Source organism: Aphelocoma coerulescens, chromosome 1 (assembly GCF_041296385.1).
Source record: "Aphelocoma coerulescens isolate FSJ_1873_10779 chromosome 1, UR_Acoe_1.0, whole genome shotgun sequence".
Classification (NCBI taxonomy): domain Eukaryota; kingdom Metazoa; phylum Chordata; class Aves; order Passeriformes; family Corvidae; genus Aphelocoma; species Aphelocoma coerulescens.
Window position 1 is genome coordinate 64,330,030 of NC_091013.1, and position 18,862 is coordinate 64,348,891.

The following is an 18,862-nucleotide window of genomic DNA, read 5'->3' on the forward strand; positions in this document are numbered from 1 at the left end:
TTTGTGTACTCTGCTGAAACAGGATTTGAAGCAAACAAGTTCAGTCCACAGAAATTCAGCGGGTGTAATCAAAGTGAAAAATAAAAAAGGTGACTATTTTTGGGTCACCTGTGACAAGGACTAAAATGAAACTCTGTGGTATGACATTTCACTATGATAAAACTTGCAGGACAGCTAGCAAGAAAATGGTCATGAGCCAGTGGCACAGATTGCTTCATTCCTTTTGGTTCCATGTGCATGGACAGGTGTCTTGGGGTGACTTTATGATGTGTATCCCCTGTCTCTGCTCTATGCCCAGACATGATTCCTGTGCCTTTCTGTGTCTTTAAAACTGGGTGTGAGAGAAAGAAAAAAAGCCAGATGAACTTTTCCAAGCAGTTTGTGTTCCAAGGACACTTGCCCCCAGTTTGTGCTTCTGGGACTGGTACTACTGCTGATGCTGGAAAATGTTTCTGCGTGATCCATGTTTGCAGTGCCGTTTCCTAATATGAAATTTGCTTTTAGGTAAAAAGTCTTGGAGAAATTAAGTTGCAAGCAGCCAAGCTTGAAGCAATAGTGCAAATGGCATTAAGGTTTCCTTGCAGTACTGCATGTTTCAGAGCAATATACTCTAGTTTTAAGGGCAGATGACAAAAAAAAAAAATCTTTGCTGAATTTTTCACTTCTTCTTTAGCACCTTAGATAAATTATAACATTTCTTGCACTCCTTTCTCCTCAGAGTAGATATTTAGTTTTAAATTTTGTGGTATGTTGGAAAGAAAAAAACCCCAAAACAAATGACAGAATAAATCTACTGGGAAAAATAAAATGATGGATGGTCCCTCCAGTGACTTCTGAATGTTAGAGGTGTCCACTTGATTTCGTGGGTAATACAGTTTTGAAATGGTCAGAGCTACCTTGCTATAATATAGTCACTGCAGCTCAGGCATGAAAGTTTGTCTCTGAGTTTTCACTTTAATCTTTTTCAATCAAGAACAAAACAAACAAACAAACAAAAAAAAGAAAACATAAAAACAGAGAAAAAAAAAAGAAGAAAAGCTCAGGTAATAACATTTCCTGGACTTTAGCATGTCAAAGCACACAGCCCCCACACTGGAGGCTCACACACTGTTCATCTGAGTGAGCAGTAAAAGTGGAGACAGAGCACTGAGCATAAAATTAACAAATCACTTCAGTCTGACAGGGCTGAAGTTTACTTTTTATGCAAAGCATGACCAGTGCTCAGAAAGAGGACACCATAAGTGACAATCCTCCTGGATGCTTTCAGTCTTGTTTTCTTGCTGGTAACCTTGGAAAGCAATTGGAGGTTTTCCTAAAGTGCATGCCATAGCTCAGACAGAAATTTTGAGCTCAGAGCACTGAGTGAAATCAAGTGGATCTTAATTTTGTCTAGGGACTCATACTAGGCGATTTGTTCCTTCCTTTCCCAAAATTTTTTGAGTTTTGGACCAGCAGTGTCTGGCACCAGGAGTTTTAAGTCTTTGTCACAGGGAGTTTCTTCCCTGGCTAACTACCATGATCCAGCTTTTTATGAGGGACCAGAGCCAATATGCCTTATAGAAGAAGTTACCTCTCTATAATTACTGCAGAGCTGGGGATGGGTGAGAGGATATTCTAGATGTCAGACTCCAGGAACAGCAGTAAGCATAGCCTCTTTGAGGCTATGTCCTTTAAGATGCACACAGATTTAACCATACTACTCACATACAGTTTCTCAGTCATGTGGGGTTAGCGAGATATGATCCAAGCAGAGGATCAAGGTGATGGTTTCTCTGTGGGAGACAGGATCTGCCTGATCCTCCATACCTAAAGGGTGTTATAAGGCAGGCTCAAGCAACCTCACTTGGAACTCTAGGATAGAAACCATCATGATCTGTCCCTGAAACACTGTCTCTCTTACTCTTTCCTTGGCTCCCTGGGCATTTCTGGTACCATCAGCAGGGAAGACTGATGTAGGTTTATACACCAGCTTCACTACAGGAGATGTTGGAGAGGATGAAAGTTTGGTAAGAAAGTTTCACAGATATGTAGGCTTGGCAGAAAGATCTCTGAGTGTAGAAACTGAGGACAAGATAGAAATGAAAGCAAGTTTTGATATAGAGTAAAAGATGTTTTGCTGAAACACTGATCACTGAATAACTGAGAAGGCAAAGGTTGGAGATGAGTTGGAAGGAGATTTTTATGAATAGGAGAAAGGTATGTGACTACAAACAAAAACATGTTTTTCACCAAGTAAATAAGTCTCAAGAAGAGCATAAATAAATAGAAAACATGTTTTTAACAAATAGAGAGATATCGCAAGCAACCAAGAAATGTTGATGTAGGAATAAGAAGAGAGGTCTGAGAATTTTCCATTGTAAGCTTAAATTCTAACTTACTTACTCTTGTGATTGGATAATAATGACTATATTATGGTGGTGGTAGTAGTTATGATAGGCTATAGGCAAATGTAAAGGTATTGTGTATGGTGCTTATTGGTTGTTATGTATTAAGATACTCTGCAAAGAAAAGTATAAAATGCTTTGTAACTTGAACAGAAAGCAGCTCCAGGTATGCCTACAGCTGGAGCTGGCAGCTGTAGGGCTGGCTCTGGATACCCACTCCCCGAAATGCTGTAACTTCGCCTATGCAATAAAGGGCTTTCAAGAGAGCCGCCTGAAGTCCAGACATCCTTTGTGAAAACTTTCTCCTATAAGGAGACTCTTGGGAGGACTGACCAGGTGTGTCTGGATTCAAAAGTGAAGTTTTCTATGGAGGTTTCAAACTCAGATATGATCAGTGGTATCTCCAGTGAAGGCACCTTCAAGGTGCAAGGCCTCTCCTAGCCCAGAGGTCCAAAGGCATTCAGGTGGGACAGATGCTAAATGCACCTGTTTCTCCCTACAAACAGTTAAAGTGGGGTGAGAGAGATGACTGCTCTGTTGGCATCCCAAGCTAGGCAAAACAAACCCCTGGCCCTTCTAGCCCAATTAGCACCACTCAGTCCCTCCAGATCAGCTTCACTGATGGACAGCTGTGATGTTAGCAAGCCCCAGAGGGGGGTGAAAGCACTGGTCACTTCCTAGCAAAGGCAAAACCTCTGTAAGGTGGGCATGAGTATGTGTCTACGTGTAGTAATAAAATCCTGTGTATTTCTGGGTTTATACTGAGTGCCTAATTAGGAGCATGTGCTCCTGGAGGGCAGGGTGCACTACCTATTTCAAAAGCCTCAGCTCCAGCTCCAAAGGAGGAGGGTAGGTGACTCCAAAGATTGAAATAATTGAATTGTGATATGATGAGTCACTAGCAGCCAATGGACAAAGCAGGTCCGAGATCTCTCCCTCTCTCTTTGATGGAAAGGGGGCGGTCAGGTTCTAGCTTTTCATGCAGGCAGACAATCTTTTGTACATCAAACCATGTTTCTTTCCCAGGACAGTCATAGCTATGGCCTGTAATACATCATTCACTGCCGTCATGTGCACACCTTGCATGTGCATCCCACCAAAGACAAAGCTATTCAAGATAGTAGAATCAAGGAAATAATCATTACCTGTAAAATTACTGCAAGCTGATTTTCTCATTAAAATTTCATTAATGCCTTTGATTTTTTCCCTGACTGTGCTAAATCCCATACTTTTAAAAGCATCTCATTCCATTATATTTCCATTAACACTAGCCACCATATTAATAGCCTGAAAATACAGGTTGGTCCATTTGTGCTGCTAATGAGCATTGCCCTCCCCTTCTCAAAACACAGTTAAGCTGTGAAAAATAAATATTACAGCTAATGCTTTGTATTCTTCCCATGGACACGTTTTAAAGACATCAGCAGGGTTTCCAGTTGATCACAAAGGTCTCATCTGTGTTTGGTTTGGAAACCAAGCCACAGAGACTTATTATTGTCTCCATTTGAGCACAATCACAGCTGGGCTAACAAAAAAAGTGTCACATCAAGGCAGGCTGCTACTTTGTCATCTTCTCCAGGTTTTGTGAAGGGTTTGTTCACAGGCAGAAACTCATTCTGGTACCCCCCAGCAGGCCTTGCTGACTCCTACAGTGGCAGTCCCCAGCCCTGTGGACCCTCCAGGAGGGTTTCTCTGTTCCACCTTGTACTCCAAAACTGGTCTTTTCCTGCTGAAAGCTAGCAGCCCCATACAGAGGCACTGGTGAACACTGTGGCTTGAAAAACTGAGTGAAGAAAATTTGTCAAGGATGTGCCACACTGTGAGGAGGAAGTGTTGATACCAGTGGGAGCTGGAAAAAGCCCCTCTGCTCTGTACAGTCCTTCCCTGTTAGTTGCCTTGCACGCCTGCCTCTGTTCTCTGTTCACCTGCCTGGTGTCAGCCAGGAGAGGATGCACGGGACTCTTACTGGACCCAAGCATGGCAGAGGACACCAGAGAGCGGAATGTTCACCGCGTACCAGTGCTGAGCCTCTTCTGAATGCTCACCCCCCGGGCTGCCAGCTGTGTTGTGGGGCTGCCTCTGTCTCTGTCCCCACAGGACATTGGCCATTTCAGGCTCTGCAGTGGGCTGTGAGCTCCTTATCACAGAACACATAATTGCATCCCTTCAGAATGCTGCTGAGAAAGCTGCCTTCATGGTCTGTCCCTCTGACATTAAAGGCAGCTTTTTGGGATGTTAAGATTTGGCTGGATCAGGAGCGTCAGAGGCATCAGGATCACCCCTCATGTATGCAGATCATGCAGAATAAAATCCCATTAGAAAATTGCTCCTAATGACCAGAGAACCAAGGAGGCAGAGGGACTGAAATGTCCTGGCATGCTGGCATCCTCCCTGACAGCATGCCCACTTGCTGATGATTCACACCTGCATACATGGAAGCAAACGTTTATGGATTGCTCCAGTGTCATGCAAAACACCATATAACCCCCAAGGGCTGGAAAAGGACCCCTGTGTTTGGCCTCCCTGGCCGTGTGGGTAGTCTTAGCGTGCTAATGAAGCAATCAGAGAGCACAGAGCTCTACTATGCCAGTCACAGTGCAAGCAGCAGTGTTTACCTTCTTATGGTTTTCTAATTAGGGGCAGAGAAAAAGCAATATCCATGCCTGCAGTCTCCTGAGAGGAGATTGAATTTTAACACGTAACTTAAGGAAAAGATAGAGTTATCTTTTTTCGGGACCCAGACTAATCTCCCCTTTCCACAGGGAAGGATTAGGGTTAGGGTGGTAGGATTTGCAGTTTTAATCAGAGGAGACTTGACAACTTTCATTGTCTGCTCCAGATTACTCTGGCATCTCCATATCCTCCCATCCCTTTGAATAATGAGGAGCCGTGGACTGAATCCTATCTTAGTGATACTGCTGGACTTTTATGGCTTTGTGAAAATTGGCAGTAACTTAGGCTGCTGCCTCGCCTTTCAGAGAAAAATGAAGGTTTTGTTGGCATTGAGCTCTTGCCCTGCCCCCTTCAGTGACCCAAACGATCTGGAGAACTTAATAAACCTTTTTCTGCTGCTGGTGAGAACAGCAGGTCCAGTTCTGCCTGATTTGATGGGAGAGGAGAGGAGAGGAGAGGAGAGGAGAGGAGAGGAGAGGAGAGGAGAGGAGAGGAGAGGAGAGGAGAGGAGAGGAGAGGAGAGGAGAGGAGAGGAGAGGAGAGGAGAGGAGAGGAGAGGAGAGGAGAGGAGAGGAGAGGAGAGGAGAGGAGAGGAGAGGAGAGGAGAGGAGAGGAGAGGAGAGGAGAGGAGAGGAGAGGAGAGGAGAGGAGAGGAGAGGAGAGGAGAGGAGAGGAGAGGAGAGGAGAGGAGAGGAGAGGAGAGGAGAGGAGAGGAGAGGAGAGGAGAGGAGAGGAGAGAGCTCTCAGCACTGAGTCTGTCTTTCTGATCTCGCAATGGGTTTAGGCCCCTAACCTCAGGAAGCCTAAAGGTTTAAAGGGAAAAAATATTTGTATTCTTCAGGACTGGATGATTCAAGAAATTGGTGAATTATTATAAATGCTTTGTTTTGTTTCATGTGCAATAGTAATGTTGTTAGTAGAGGCCAATGTATTTTGGCAAACTGCTATTTATTTACACAAAATGAAAATGAAATCTCATCCCCCTTATTGAAGTAGAAACAAACATACCTGGCATTTCCTGCTTCAGAAATCCATTCTGCTGAGTTCTGAGACCAAACCCAGTCTCATCTCTGTCTTTGCATGGGCAGTCTGCCCCTGCACCACTGACTTCGTTGCTGCCAGTGCCCTCACAGGGCAAATCTAAGGGATCAGCTCTTGCTTGTGCAATCAGAAAACCCAATGACCTTCATTACCCAGCAATGACCAGATCTTGAGATGGAGATAACTGTCTTGGTAGAGGAGCTAACATAGTGTCCATCTACCTGACAACAGAAAATACCTTAATTTTCCTTTCAGCTAGGATGGCTGGGAAAATACATTTAGGCTAGTGGCAGAGATTCTTTTCTTTTTAATAAAAAAAATGTAATTTTTACTAGCTTCTATTATATTTTTTTCTCGAAGAAGGTATTTTGTAATCATGTATTGATTTTGATTGTGTTTTCCCATTCTGTTTTAGTGAATTTTGAGGTGGACTGTCTAGTTAAATCCTTAAGGGAGGGAAACAAAGGGGGAGAAATACAGAAAGACCTGAAAACCCTGACCTTTTCAATCTTCCAAGGGATGTTTTCAATCTGCTTTGACATAATCCTCTGCTGTGAAAACCATCAGAAGCTCTGGGATTTCTTCTAATGGGGAAATTAAAGCAGATTTCAGAACTTCAGAAGTTACTGTGACACCAAAACGCGTTGCCACCCTCCAGCCCCTCCTTGTGCCTTGCCCAGCCAGGTGCTTTAACCTGACCTACGGCTGGCCTTGAGCCTCAACTCACCTATGCTGGCCACCACTTCTCCTCCTTCTACACATGAGCACTTCAGCTTATGTGTGGCAGGTCTCTCCCAAAGATGCCAATAAGCATCCCCAGAAGAGGGTTGAAGAGAGGAGAATATAGAGAGTGCCTCTGTGTGGGAGGTAGAGTGTGCGTGGGAAAGAGCCTGCCTTTAGGCTCTTGGAGGCAAGACACATGCAGCAGGACCCAGCAGCTGAGGAAACTCATAGCTCCAGTTATCTAGATTGAGGGATGGTGAATAAAAGACATCTGGGCCTGAGTTGGGTGTGAGAGTATCTGATGTATCACATGAAGACCTCCTATTTGCCAGGGAAAATAGCCCTGAATGATTTCTCAGGAGCAGCAGTGATCCAGAAAGGGAGAAAACACGTGCATAATAAAAAGAAAATAATTACTCCCTCAGCATTGGTATATTTATACAGATTACACACAGATGTGCTTATGTTTGAGGTTGGATACTCTCAGCCTAAGGATACAAGAATCTCCATCCACTGGTGCTTGGGGGCTGCTCTGTATTCCCTGAAGTGTCCTGTTATGGCCAAAAATGGCCCTAAATCTGGTATTGTACTTCCTGTGAGAAAACACCGAAATTTGCACAAGACTCTCTTGTAATTGTTTTGGATCAATCTCAGCCATGTCAGTGATCCTGCCAGCATCATAACTGACCTTTTTCCTATTTCACCTCTACTGCTTGATGTAGGACTGATCAGCTTTCAGTCAAAGCTGGTATTTTTATAAACAAATTTGAAGCAAATTGAGTTTGCATTCAGTCTCTTTGTCTATAATGTAGTTTTCATTGATGCAATAAGTTTGCAGAATTAATTTCTTCTGAGAGTCTTTATTTGTTAACAAGAGCAAGGCTATTCCAGTGAAGCATTTCTACGATAGTATTTTAAATACAGAGATGTTTTAATCTCGCAGATGCTCTCATTAAACTTAGTGGCTTAAAATACGTGACTCTGTCTGGGCAGTTGCAGGCATAAAGAATTTATTTGTTAAAATTCACTCATATCCTTCCTGAATCCACCCTTGGTTTGCCTGTAGCTCTGGGAAAACCAGTTTTTTTCTTTTTTTTTTTTTTTACAGATGTCTGCAGCCTCCTGCATTACGCTGTCACTTCCAGAAAATAGGATTTCTCACCTACAGATGGTGAGGAGAGAGGAGGATAGCCGTGAACATTAGGTTGAAATTACTTGTCAAGTTTGATCAATTCACAGAAAGACAAAAATCCCTTTTGAAAAGGCACAGTTGATTTTTGAAGATTAGTGGCGGTGTCCTCGCAGCTCCTTTGTTTGGGTAAATTATACAAGGGTGCAGTTTATTACCTAAATGAAGGATACATTTGCATGTAGATGGTACATAAATTATTTAATTCTGTGCTGGACGGTGCAATAAACAACCCCTCTCCTGCACACCCGCACACACAAATACACACACACATTCACCTACCCAGGACTTATGGTACAGGGGCTGGTTCTTTACTTGGTGTTTTCTTTTCCCTTTTATTGCCTTGTAAGTATTATTACTTGACAAAGCACTAGGGAAGGAGTACATGAATCTATTAAAGATAACAAAGCTCCATTGTGACACGAAACTCATGAAAGCAGACAAATAAATCTTTCATAATGTGGAATAGCTGGTCCCTAGCTCTTCAAGGAAAGAAGAAACAGTTGATCTTGAAATGAACACTAATCTCAATCCTGCTGTTCTTGGGGTGACTTCTTGTTGCAGCAATTTCTCCTTACAATTTAGTCATGCCACGATGCATTAATTACCATCTGTGTGCTCTGTTTAATGGGAGCATTAAGAGACAATACCTGTTTAGTTCCCTCCCAGAGTAGCAATTATTCCTATAAATAAGGAAGATGAGTGAGTGTGTGAGATGAGTGTGCCTGTGCCAGAACACACAGAAAACAGTTCCTGATCTGCTGCATGCTTTTATGGTCCACCAACACAGACTGTTAACAGGCAGGTAGTTGGCTCTCTCTGACAGGAAAAAAAAAAGATGTTTCATGAGTATTTATCTTCCTGCTCTGGTTTTCAGCCTGGTTTCCTTCAGAGAAAGCATAGTTTACACAGGCCTGCATCATTCAATGTCCTTATCATGCCCAAACCATTGGACAATTTTTCTTGGGTGCACCAGAGCTGGGGATGGCTCAGCCTCACCACCAGCAGCTGCATCCCAGTCTGGATTTGGGTTCTGTTGTGGCCATGCTCCTCACAGACAAGAGCAAATCCTTCCCTCTGCCCTGTCTCTCTCCCAGGGTGGTGGCATGTCCATCCCCAGGGAAAGTCTGCATGTGAGCCAAGTGGGCAGACAAGGAATCAGAGGTGTGCCACAAAAGCAAGTGTCCCAGGCTAACCTGGAGCTGCCAGGTGGGTTTTGGATGTAGAGGTGACCAAGCTTAAGACAGGGAGTTCCCAGTGTTGCCTGTAACAGAGGCAACAAATTGGGGAAAAAAAGTCAAAGTTCTTCTTCGTAAAAAATATCCTGAACCTCCGTCTTGGGCTGTGTGGAAATCCACCTGAAGTGTTAAGAAAGCCTGCTCTGACCCACTTTGTTTGCTGATCACGTGTGAGCAGCCTCGGGAAAAATAAAGCAAGTCTTGCTTCTAGTTGTTTTCTTCTTTGTCCATTACAATTTCATTTTCCTAAGATTAAGGAGAAAAATTGAAGACCCAAACAGCCTCATGTTTCTGAACATTTTGCAGCAGCAGAAAGAAACAAAATGAAACAACCCCTTAAATTATTGCATTTTCAAAAAGAATCATCATCTCATTGTGCAGATGGTGTGCGCCAGGCCCTCATTAGCATCCTGCTCTATTTTTAGCCCCTCTTCTTGCTGCACATGAAATCTGGCTGTACTAAAGGAGTTACCACAATGCCTTCCCCAAACATCATTTTGGCCCACAAAAGGCACTCTGCCCCTTCCTGCCTTGGGTTTTAAGGCACAACTGACTTCTCTGCAAACCAGTGTCTGCTCTGCAACCACCAGTGTGTTTGTTCATGGATAAACAGAGGAAAATCACCTGTCACATCTCCTTCCTCCATCATCAGCAGGTTTTTTTGTGTCTGTTGTGAAGAAAGTTGTTCATTCTGAAAGTGGTGGAGCTCTCCTGTTTGGACTTCTGTGAAAGAAAGGCTAGGATTGTTCTGGCAGACCAGAGAAACCAAGACAATGAAAATCAAATTCTCTGCTGCTAAAATGGAGCCCAGGGCTAACCCACAGCCCGGGATGCTCTTTGGTAACCTTTTTTCTTGCCAGCTGGTACATGAATGATCTTCTTTGGCAATTTTAACATATGGGTGTAGTACAACCACAGGGTATCCTTTGGTCCTAGACTGTGGTGTTTGGAATAGGTTTCAGTCTGGTTTTCCTGGAGAGTTGAGCCCCCAAAAGAGTGGATGTCAGGATTTTATTCCTTGCCTCCCGAAGTCGAAGTCTAAATACCCGAAATGGATCACTTCCTCAAAGTGCCCTACCTCCACCCTCCACAAGAGAAGCTATAGGTGAGCTGAGCAAATGCAGACACTTCTCTTCCACTTGTCTAAAATCAAAGGGGATAACACCCATGCTTCATGTCCAAGGGAAGAAGCTGGTTCTTGTAGTCCCTTCAAGTCCACTTCTATTTGCAGATACAACAGGGAACTTCAGGTGCCTCCACTCTGGATCAGATACAGTTATCTTTCACTTTTTTTGTGAATTATTTAACATGAGCTTGATGTCCCTCGCAGCTAAGTTCCAGAGGAAAGAATGGTAATGAGGCAGTAATTTGTATGAGAGACAACAGGTCAGCTGAAGGTATCCGGCTCGGAAAAGAAGGTGGAGGTTGCTTCAATAAACCATGAATATTCATCTTGCACGTCTGGTCAGTTTTGATCACTCAGCTCTTTTCAAGGCAATTCCTATCAAGCTTCATGAGTGCCTGAAACAGGTTCTGGCAATAAGAAAGCAAAGGAAAAAAACCTGATGTTAAAAGGAATTGACAGGCAATAGGGTTAGAGATCCTGCCCAAATCTGATCTCGCAAATAACCAACCTGAAATTAAGTAATTAATCTGTGAAGGTCCTTGATAACTTATGTGGTAATGCTAAAGTATATTCCCTGTTAATTGTCAAGAAGAAAAAAACTCAAATAGACAAAAATCAATGCCCAAAGCCTGCAAGAAATGAGGAAGAGATTCATGTTGTTTCCATTTAATGAAATGACAGAAAGATTAGAAAACGCCAATAGTTCCTTTCTTTGTTGCCCCACAGGACCAGCTTTGGGCTAGACACAGGTCCAAAACTCTGATTCCTATGTGGGTTTTCAAGCTCCTGCTACAAAGTGCAGGTGGTGCTGAATCCAACTCATGAGGTCAGCTGGGGACAGTCCAAGCAGGGAGTACAGGGACCTGTGTTTTGCCTTTGGTGATGGCAACGCTTTTCTCTTCAAACCAATTGTGTAGAAGATTAAATGTAGCAAACAAATTGCAAGACAAGCTTTAGCAGGCAGTGCATTTTGGCAATTGTTCTTTTCTTCCTAATATTTCATTTCAACTGTCTCATGAAGGACCATCCTTTTCATAAAAGTAGCCCTCCAATGCAAGCAGGTGATACAAGATGAGAATGTCAAATAGGAGTTGCATGGCACACATTGTGGAATGTTTTACAGATACCAAGAGAAAGGTTTATTGCTGCTCTTTCATATAAAACATCACCATAAGGATTCTAGAAGATTATATACACAGGTTCAGATTAATAAATTCTCTCTGAGGTACCATTGCATGTTAAATTAGAGCACTTCATGAAATGTAACATTTTAAGTCAAACTCACATATTTGGGAGGACAGTGGAATATGAACAAAAACCAGTACAAATAGATGTCAAAATATGTCTGGAGAAAAACACTGCTTAGGATTTGTACAGTATATAACCTATTCCTATGTTACTCTCCTTACTTAGATTCAAATCTGGCATACCTCACCTGACTTCAGGCAGGTTATTTCTGCTTGTCTTCAAGTCTGTGCTAGACCAATGGCAGCCTGGCCTGTATCAGCAATAGTGTGGCCAGCAGGACCAGGGCACTGGTTGTTCCCCTGCTCTTGGCACTGGTGAGGGCACACCTTGAATCCTGTGTTCAGTTCTGGGCCCCTCACTATAAGAAGGACTCTGAGGTGCTGGAGCATGTCCAGACAAGGGCAATGGAGCTGGGGAAGGGTTTGGAGCACAAGTCCTATGAGGACTGGCTGAGGGAGTTGGGGTTGTTCAGTCTGGAGAAAAGGAGGCCCAGGAGTGACCTTATCACTTCTACAACTGCCTAAAAGGAGGTTTAGCCAGGTGGGGGTTGGTCTCTTCTCCCTGCAAACCAGTGACAGGGCAAGAGTACAAAGCCTCAAACTGCCCCAGGGAAAGTTCAGGTTGGACAACAGGAATAATTTCTTCATGGGAAGTGTGGTAAAGCATTGGAACAGACTGCCCATTGGAAGTGATTGAGTCCCCATCCCTGGAGGTATTTAAAAGAAGTGTAGATGCAGCACTTAGGGACATGGTTTAGTGGTGGCCTTGGCAGTGTTGGGTTAATGGCTGGACTCAATGATCTTAGAGGTCTTTTTTCCAACCTAAATAATTCTACGGTTCTCTAAGGGTCAGCCTTGCACTGTTCATCGAAAAAAAGAACAGTTTCAATTTCTCAAAGGATTCATTTTCTTGACATAATAGCACAGTGATACTGCTTGATTTTTGAAAGAAGAAATGGGCTTTTGCAATTCTGTCATTGATGCTCACAGATGGACACACCTCATCCTCTCAGAGGTTAATCTAAACATTTGGGTTAAGTGACCTGAACTGTCATTAATCATGCAGTAGTCACCTTCCAGGAAACCCTCTCCTCCATAGTCCTCTGCCAAGTTCCAGGGGTGCTCACCTTGCCAGCCCAGCTCCAAGCACTCCTTCGTGCACTCCTTGATGTCTCTTTCTAACTCACTGAAACTGGGAGGATGTCTCTCAGTCTCTTGCTGGTTTTCCGACTGCTGCGTGATTTGCGATGCCTCGCGCTAGTTTGCCTTAGGGTTAAATGTGTCTGTCCTGGGAAATGACACTGTGTTGTGACATGTGGCATCTAACACAAGGCTGAAGAGAAACCCAGGATCCCCTAACCCTCTGGGGATATGAATACTTGTGTAATTATGTTGACATAATACAGAGGTGGTTTGGCTTCACTTTTTCAGCTGGAAAACATTCATTTTAAAGGAATTAAAGAGAGGGCCTTTAAGTATTGGAAGGGGATGAGATTGCTACCTCTGGAGGAATGATTTTGTGGAGTGTTTGGGCGGGGGGCAAGGCTGCTTGCCAGGGAAGAAGCATGGGGGTGGGGTAATGAGAGGACAGCCAGCTCTTCTCATGGGTGCTGATCCCATACCCCATGACACTGAACTGGAGCTGCAGCCTGAAGACTGTGGTCCAAGGGGCTGAGGACCATGCTCAGGATCATGCATCTCATGAACATAATCAAAATCTCCCCTAGATGAAGTGATCTGGATGTGGTTATCATCTCTGGATGAGAAGAGAGCAGTAAGCCATAGGTATTTTGGTGATAATGAAGATGCTTCCCAGCATCACCATTGTTATTTCTTCCTTTCCCTAGAGGACCTGAGGCCAAAATTTTTGAAGCTCTCCTGATCACGGCCTCACATGGGAGCTAGCCAAAAGCAGTCTCTAACTGCACAGCCCTTTGCTGACACACTTCCACTTGACTACAAATAAGTCCCCAGTCCAGTCCGATTAGTGCTTCTCTGATCAGAGACAACTCCCATCGAGTCTTTTAACATGCAATTATACTTTGAAAGGTCACTCTGGGAAAACTGTGCCATGAGGCTCCATGTTTATTGACTCTTTTCCCTGAGCAATTTGCTCAGTTTACATGTAATGAATAAGAGCTGTTCTTGGCTGCTGCCCAACCTGACTGGTCTAAAAGCCAAGCTGTGTCAGCCTTCTGCCAGGGCATTATCACCAAAACTAAAGGTTGCTCCAGAAAAACCTCTTGACCTAGGAGCGCCTTTTTCCTGTCCCCTTTGCATTTGGACATGTTACCATAATCCCTATTTACCATAACCACTGTCAGCATTCCCCATTCTTGCTTTGAGCTGCTCCACTAGTCCTTGTACCTGAATTAAATTTTGGTATCATTTGTCCCACTGTAAATTTTCACCTGCAAAGTAGCTTCTAGCTTAGCTGTGATGGTTCAGACCTATCTCTAGAACTGGCTGTTGTGTCTGCTCAAGGCAAACAGCAGAGGAGAATGGGGTTTCCTTTGTTAGGCAAAATATCAGCCTTGTAGGTGGGTGCAATCTGTAGGGTTAATTTAGCTCCAGGATGGGCAGCTGACCCACCATGGCTGAACAAGTGTCTTAACCTGGCAAAGTGGTGGGGCTGTTATGGCAGGATGGCTTCTGATGCTTGTGCTGGCTCGTGCTGTAGTCAGATCACAGACCTCACAGCAGATGCAGTGTGAACATAACTGCTTTATGGGGCTGGGGCTGGGAAGGATCATTCTGATCTCATGGGAGATGGTGCAGAGGGGGTTTCTGGACCAAGTCCGCACCTAGGGGAGTATCATTAAGTCTGGAGAAGAGCTATGCTGTGCCTATAGAGGACAGCAGTAATGTCATAGGGGAACTGAGAGCCCAGAGTGTGGCCCATCTCCCCTGCCAGCTTTCGAGGCTGAATGGGAAGTGCAACCAGCACTGCATAGGAAAACTTCGTAAGTCATGGCAGGGCTTTCACTTAAGTTGCAGTTTGGGTGAAGATGAGTGTGTTTTGCAGAAGTAAATCGTGTGATATGTGGAAACATGACGTCATGGCTTGCATACAAAGATTTCTCTGTATTTGAGTCTGTGCTCTTCAGTGTTTCTCTCCGTGCACAGCCATGGGCCCTCCAGGATGAATACCCCTGTGGTGCTTCACTGCAGGCCTCAGTTCCTGGAGGTCTCCATGGCTGCTGATTCAGCTCTGGTTCATCAAGGTTTCCAGCTGAGAGAAGAGCAATCAGGAGGCATGGGTGAGGTGTGATCCAGCACAGACAGTATGATTATGTGCTTGCCCTCCATACAGCAAGGACAAAACTCATGCAGAAATACTTTTTCAACATGACTTCTCAGTGTAGACACAACCACCAACATATGTCAGTCCTGCACAGCAGGCTGTAAGGCCGATGAGTTTGCCATAATCCACAGTCTGGCCGTCAGCATCAGCCAGTGCAGACATTCACTGCTGGAGGGCCCAGGTTTAATCTTCACTGGTTTTCAGTGTGGGAGTTTATCACACACAGTCACTGCACAATTGCAACAACAATTTACAGTCTGCCAGTCGTTCTCAGACCTGGGGCTGCCCCCGTCTTCTGCCAATCCAGCAGAGGAGTTGTGTGGAGGCTTATCCAGAAGAAGCTGGATAAATCTCCTTAGCAGCTCGCACACTAGTCACACCATCCAGTGGATATTTATATTCTTTTTTTTTGGAGTCCTGATTAAATATTTCTTTGTGAAAACTCTGGAAGTGACAGAGCAGTAGCTGTGACATGCCAAAGTTCAGTCCTCTTGGCTTACCAGAATTCCTTTTCCAAGGACATTCCACAAGAAAGTGCTGCCCAGAGGCAACAGCAATATATTTCTGTTTCACTCAGGACTCTCGTAGCTGATTTTTTTTTGTTCAGCATTTCTTTGAATAATCAGGGTAGCCCTGAGACTGTCACTCTTCTGGATATCTCCTTCCACATCTCAATTAGGCTAAAACACAGGCCTCTCCTGAAGCTCACTTTGAGTAATGACCCCTTTCAGTATCAGCTGCTATTTTTAAAGATGTTATCAGCCCTCACTGTGTTATTATTTTATGTTAGTATATTATACAATTATTCATTTATATTACTGTGGTTCCCAGAGGTCTCTCTCTGGATCAGAACTGTACTGTGGAAGTTGCGGTAGCACCTAGCCATATTTTGTAGTCTATTGTCATTGTCAGAAGCCAGAGAGGAACCTGTATCCTGAAACAGGAAACATCTGATGGAGATAAGAATGGGCCTAATGTTTGTGATGTGCCAGATCCTGTTCTAATTCTCAAAGCTAAGGGAGGAACTCACATTGATTTTGGCTGCTGTTAAACTGAACCACTCCAGAATGGTAGCATCCAGTTTTGTGGCCTAGCCATTTGCCACAGTTTGTTAGGAAAGACCCAGACTAATCCCTGTGGGTGTATCTAGTGGCCCTGCTGTGAAAGGCAGAGGCAAAGACATAAGGCTTGCTGCATCCCTTCCATGCATTCATGTCAAGGAGCCTTGCAGAGCCTTGCTGTCTTGTGCCCTGAAACCATCTCAGCCTAAAAGTCGATATTTGTAGATATTTAGAGAACAGTCTCAGAGTCATCAAAGGCTCCAAGCCAGCTGCTTGGCAGCTGTTATCTTCAGTGGCTGAAGCAGAGATTGCAACACAAAGAAAATCTCTACATAGTCTGTGCTTGCCAGTCTGTATTCACCTTGAACAGGTGGGACATGTAATGCTTTCCCCACATTCTGTCCTCCAGGCAGTCTGGTCTGAAAACAAAGATCCTTTCCAGACTTGTTTTGTACATGACAGTGTTCGCTTTACTTTTTTAAGTGGTTTCATTTAGCAGAGAAACAAAGAATATCTGAGTTTTTCTTGAACTCAAGCCAATAGGACCTGGCTGGCAGTGAAATATCTCTTGCTCTGCAGACATCCAGTCTCAGCAATAAGAAAAGTGCTTTTAAGATCACCTGAAAACTCTGTCCTAAGTCTCATGCTTGCATTTGAATAAGTTTATTTCTTTGTCTAAAAGCTCTGATTTTTCAGTCTGTACTGCATGGATGTTGAAGCGCTTCATCACTGTTGCTATGAAAATTCAAAGCCATTTATCTTCAATAAGGTTACTTGATGCAATTTCTAGCAGCAAAATTTCCTCTGTGTCCTGGAGCTTTCTACAAGATTAAGTGATGCATTCAGATAGGCAATATCTTAGGAGGATTTTCCCTACCTGGAAGACAAAGCCCATTCCGGTTGAAGGACAGCAGGCTTTGCAATTGGTGTTTCCCATTTGGCTTCCACTACAGTTTGTTAGTCTCTTTCTTGGAGCCTGGCATCCTTTTGCGTAGATACTGTGAGAAGAGCCATCTTTGCAGTGAAAGTTAGTCCTCATCCTTCTCCTGAAGGTGATCACTGCCTGCTAATCTTTCACATGTGTTTTCTGGAGTGGCAGAGCCCAAAGGGAGATATGAAAGCTACACATTAGTCTATTGCCTGTGTGGAGAGAGAAAGAATGAGTGCTTGTAAGCCTAGCCAGGGGTGTGAGGTAGTGGTTTAACATGATGTTCCGCCAAAGACTTTTTGTGTGGTTTTCAGCAAGTACTTTCCTCTCCTGGTGGGAGCTATGCAGGTGAAAGACAGCAAAACCCTTGGGTATCAGGACTTGGAGAAATCATTAGCAGCTGCAGGTAGCTGGGTACCCACCAAAGCCAAAGGAGCCATCTGGCAGGACTGTGGCTAGGTGTTTGCACTCACAATGCAGCATCATTGTGCAGGACCATTCACATGCAGACCCAGCTGATCTGATCACTTGCACTGCTCCAGAGGTTCACAGGAGAGGAGAGACCCTGCAGCTGGGTGGAAGGTGCTGATGAGAAGAGAAATGTCTCTACACAGAGCCTTAACTAGCACTATTTGCTATGCCAGGAGGTCTGATCATTTTTCTGGCAGCCCCTGCTGTGACCGCACTCCGAGGGGTTCCTGTTGAGTAGTTTCTGTCTGGAGGACGAGCTCTGCCCTCAGCTCTGTGTGCACGCCTCTGGAGCCCGCAGGTGCTGCCCTGTGCTACCCTGCTGTGAAACCCTCTCTGTTTCTGCAGGCTCATCTCTGCAGAAGATGAATCATATTTTTGTGTGAAGAGTTCTGGTGATGACATGTGGCAATCTTTGTTTTCCACCCGTCACTCTGATGGTGTGAGAAGGCAGAGTTTATTGGACTAAAAAAAAATTAAGAACTTATGCTTGTGTCTGAACAGTTCAAACTCTGCAGCTCTTCCATGTGAGAAGGTGTTTCTGATTCAATTGCAGAAGAAGCACATCTGAGTCTGTTCTGACAGACTCTTCTCCAATCAAAATGTTTTCTAGGTGTGTGTTGGGCTAGAAAAGCAGATAAATCACCTATGCGACAGTACTGTCAACTGGATTTAGTTCCTCTGATGCACAAAAGAGAGAGCCATGCAGTAGCATCCAGCAATTTATTTTAAGTGACTCATTTTGCTATAACCCTAACTTGTCCAGAATCTACCACCTCTTGTTCCTTCAGTAGTTCACCGCCCTATGTTCATAAGGATGGTATGAAAAAGAGGGTGTGATATCAAGTCCAGTGAGAAGAGGACTACTGCCCTACTTCTCAACAAGACTTACAGCCAGCACTGGCACAACAAGATCCTTTGTCATCTTCAAGATGATGAGACTCAGGATGCTTCAGCTGATTTATAAGGAGTCATGGGTAAATGGTGTGAGCTTAATTCATAATGGGATTGAGCTGAAAGCACTAATGCTGTTTTACTGCAGATCTGACATTAACATTCACACGATGTCTGATGGATAGTGCAGAAGAACCAAAGTAGGTTTTCTAGTGGGTCTGGTAGCAATCCCTCTGTCTCAGCCTGATGAAATTATTGTTGCAATTTACTAAAGTAAGCACAAGAAAATCCATCGGTGAACAGAGATATATAAAAATCTTAAAAATAAAACCCCAAACCCAAAGCCAGTATTTTGTCTATGTAAAAAAACAAAAAAAACCCAAGTGAAACCCCACCAAAACAAAGATGGAAAGCCACTCTCAGGTAGGTAGGAAAAGAGAGTTTTGCAACAGCTGCATAGCAATTTTGCAAGATCTCATTTTCTCCATCACTACATGAAGGGTACTTCCGTACTTCAAAGAGATGTGGGCAAGAAGGCAGGAATTCAGATTTAATGAATTATAAAGATGCAAAATATTAGAGTACA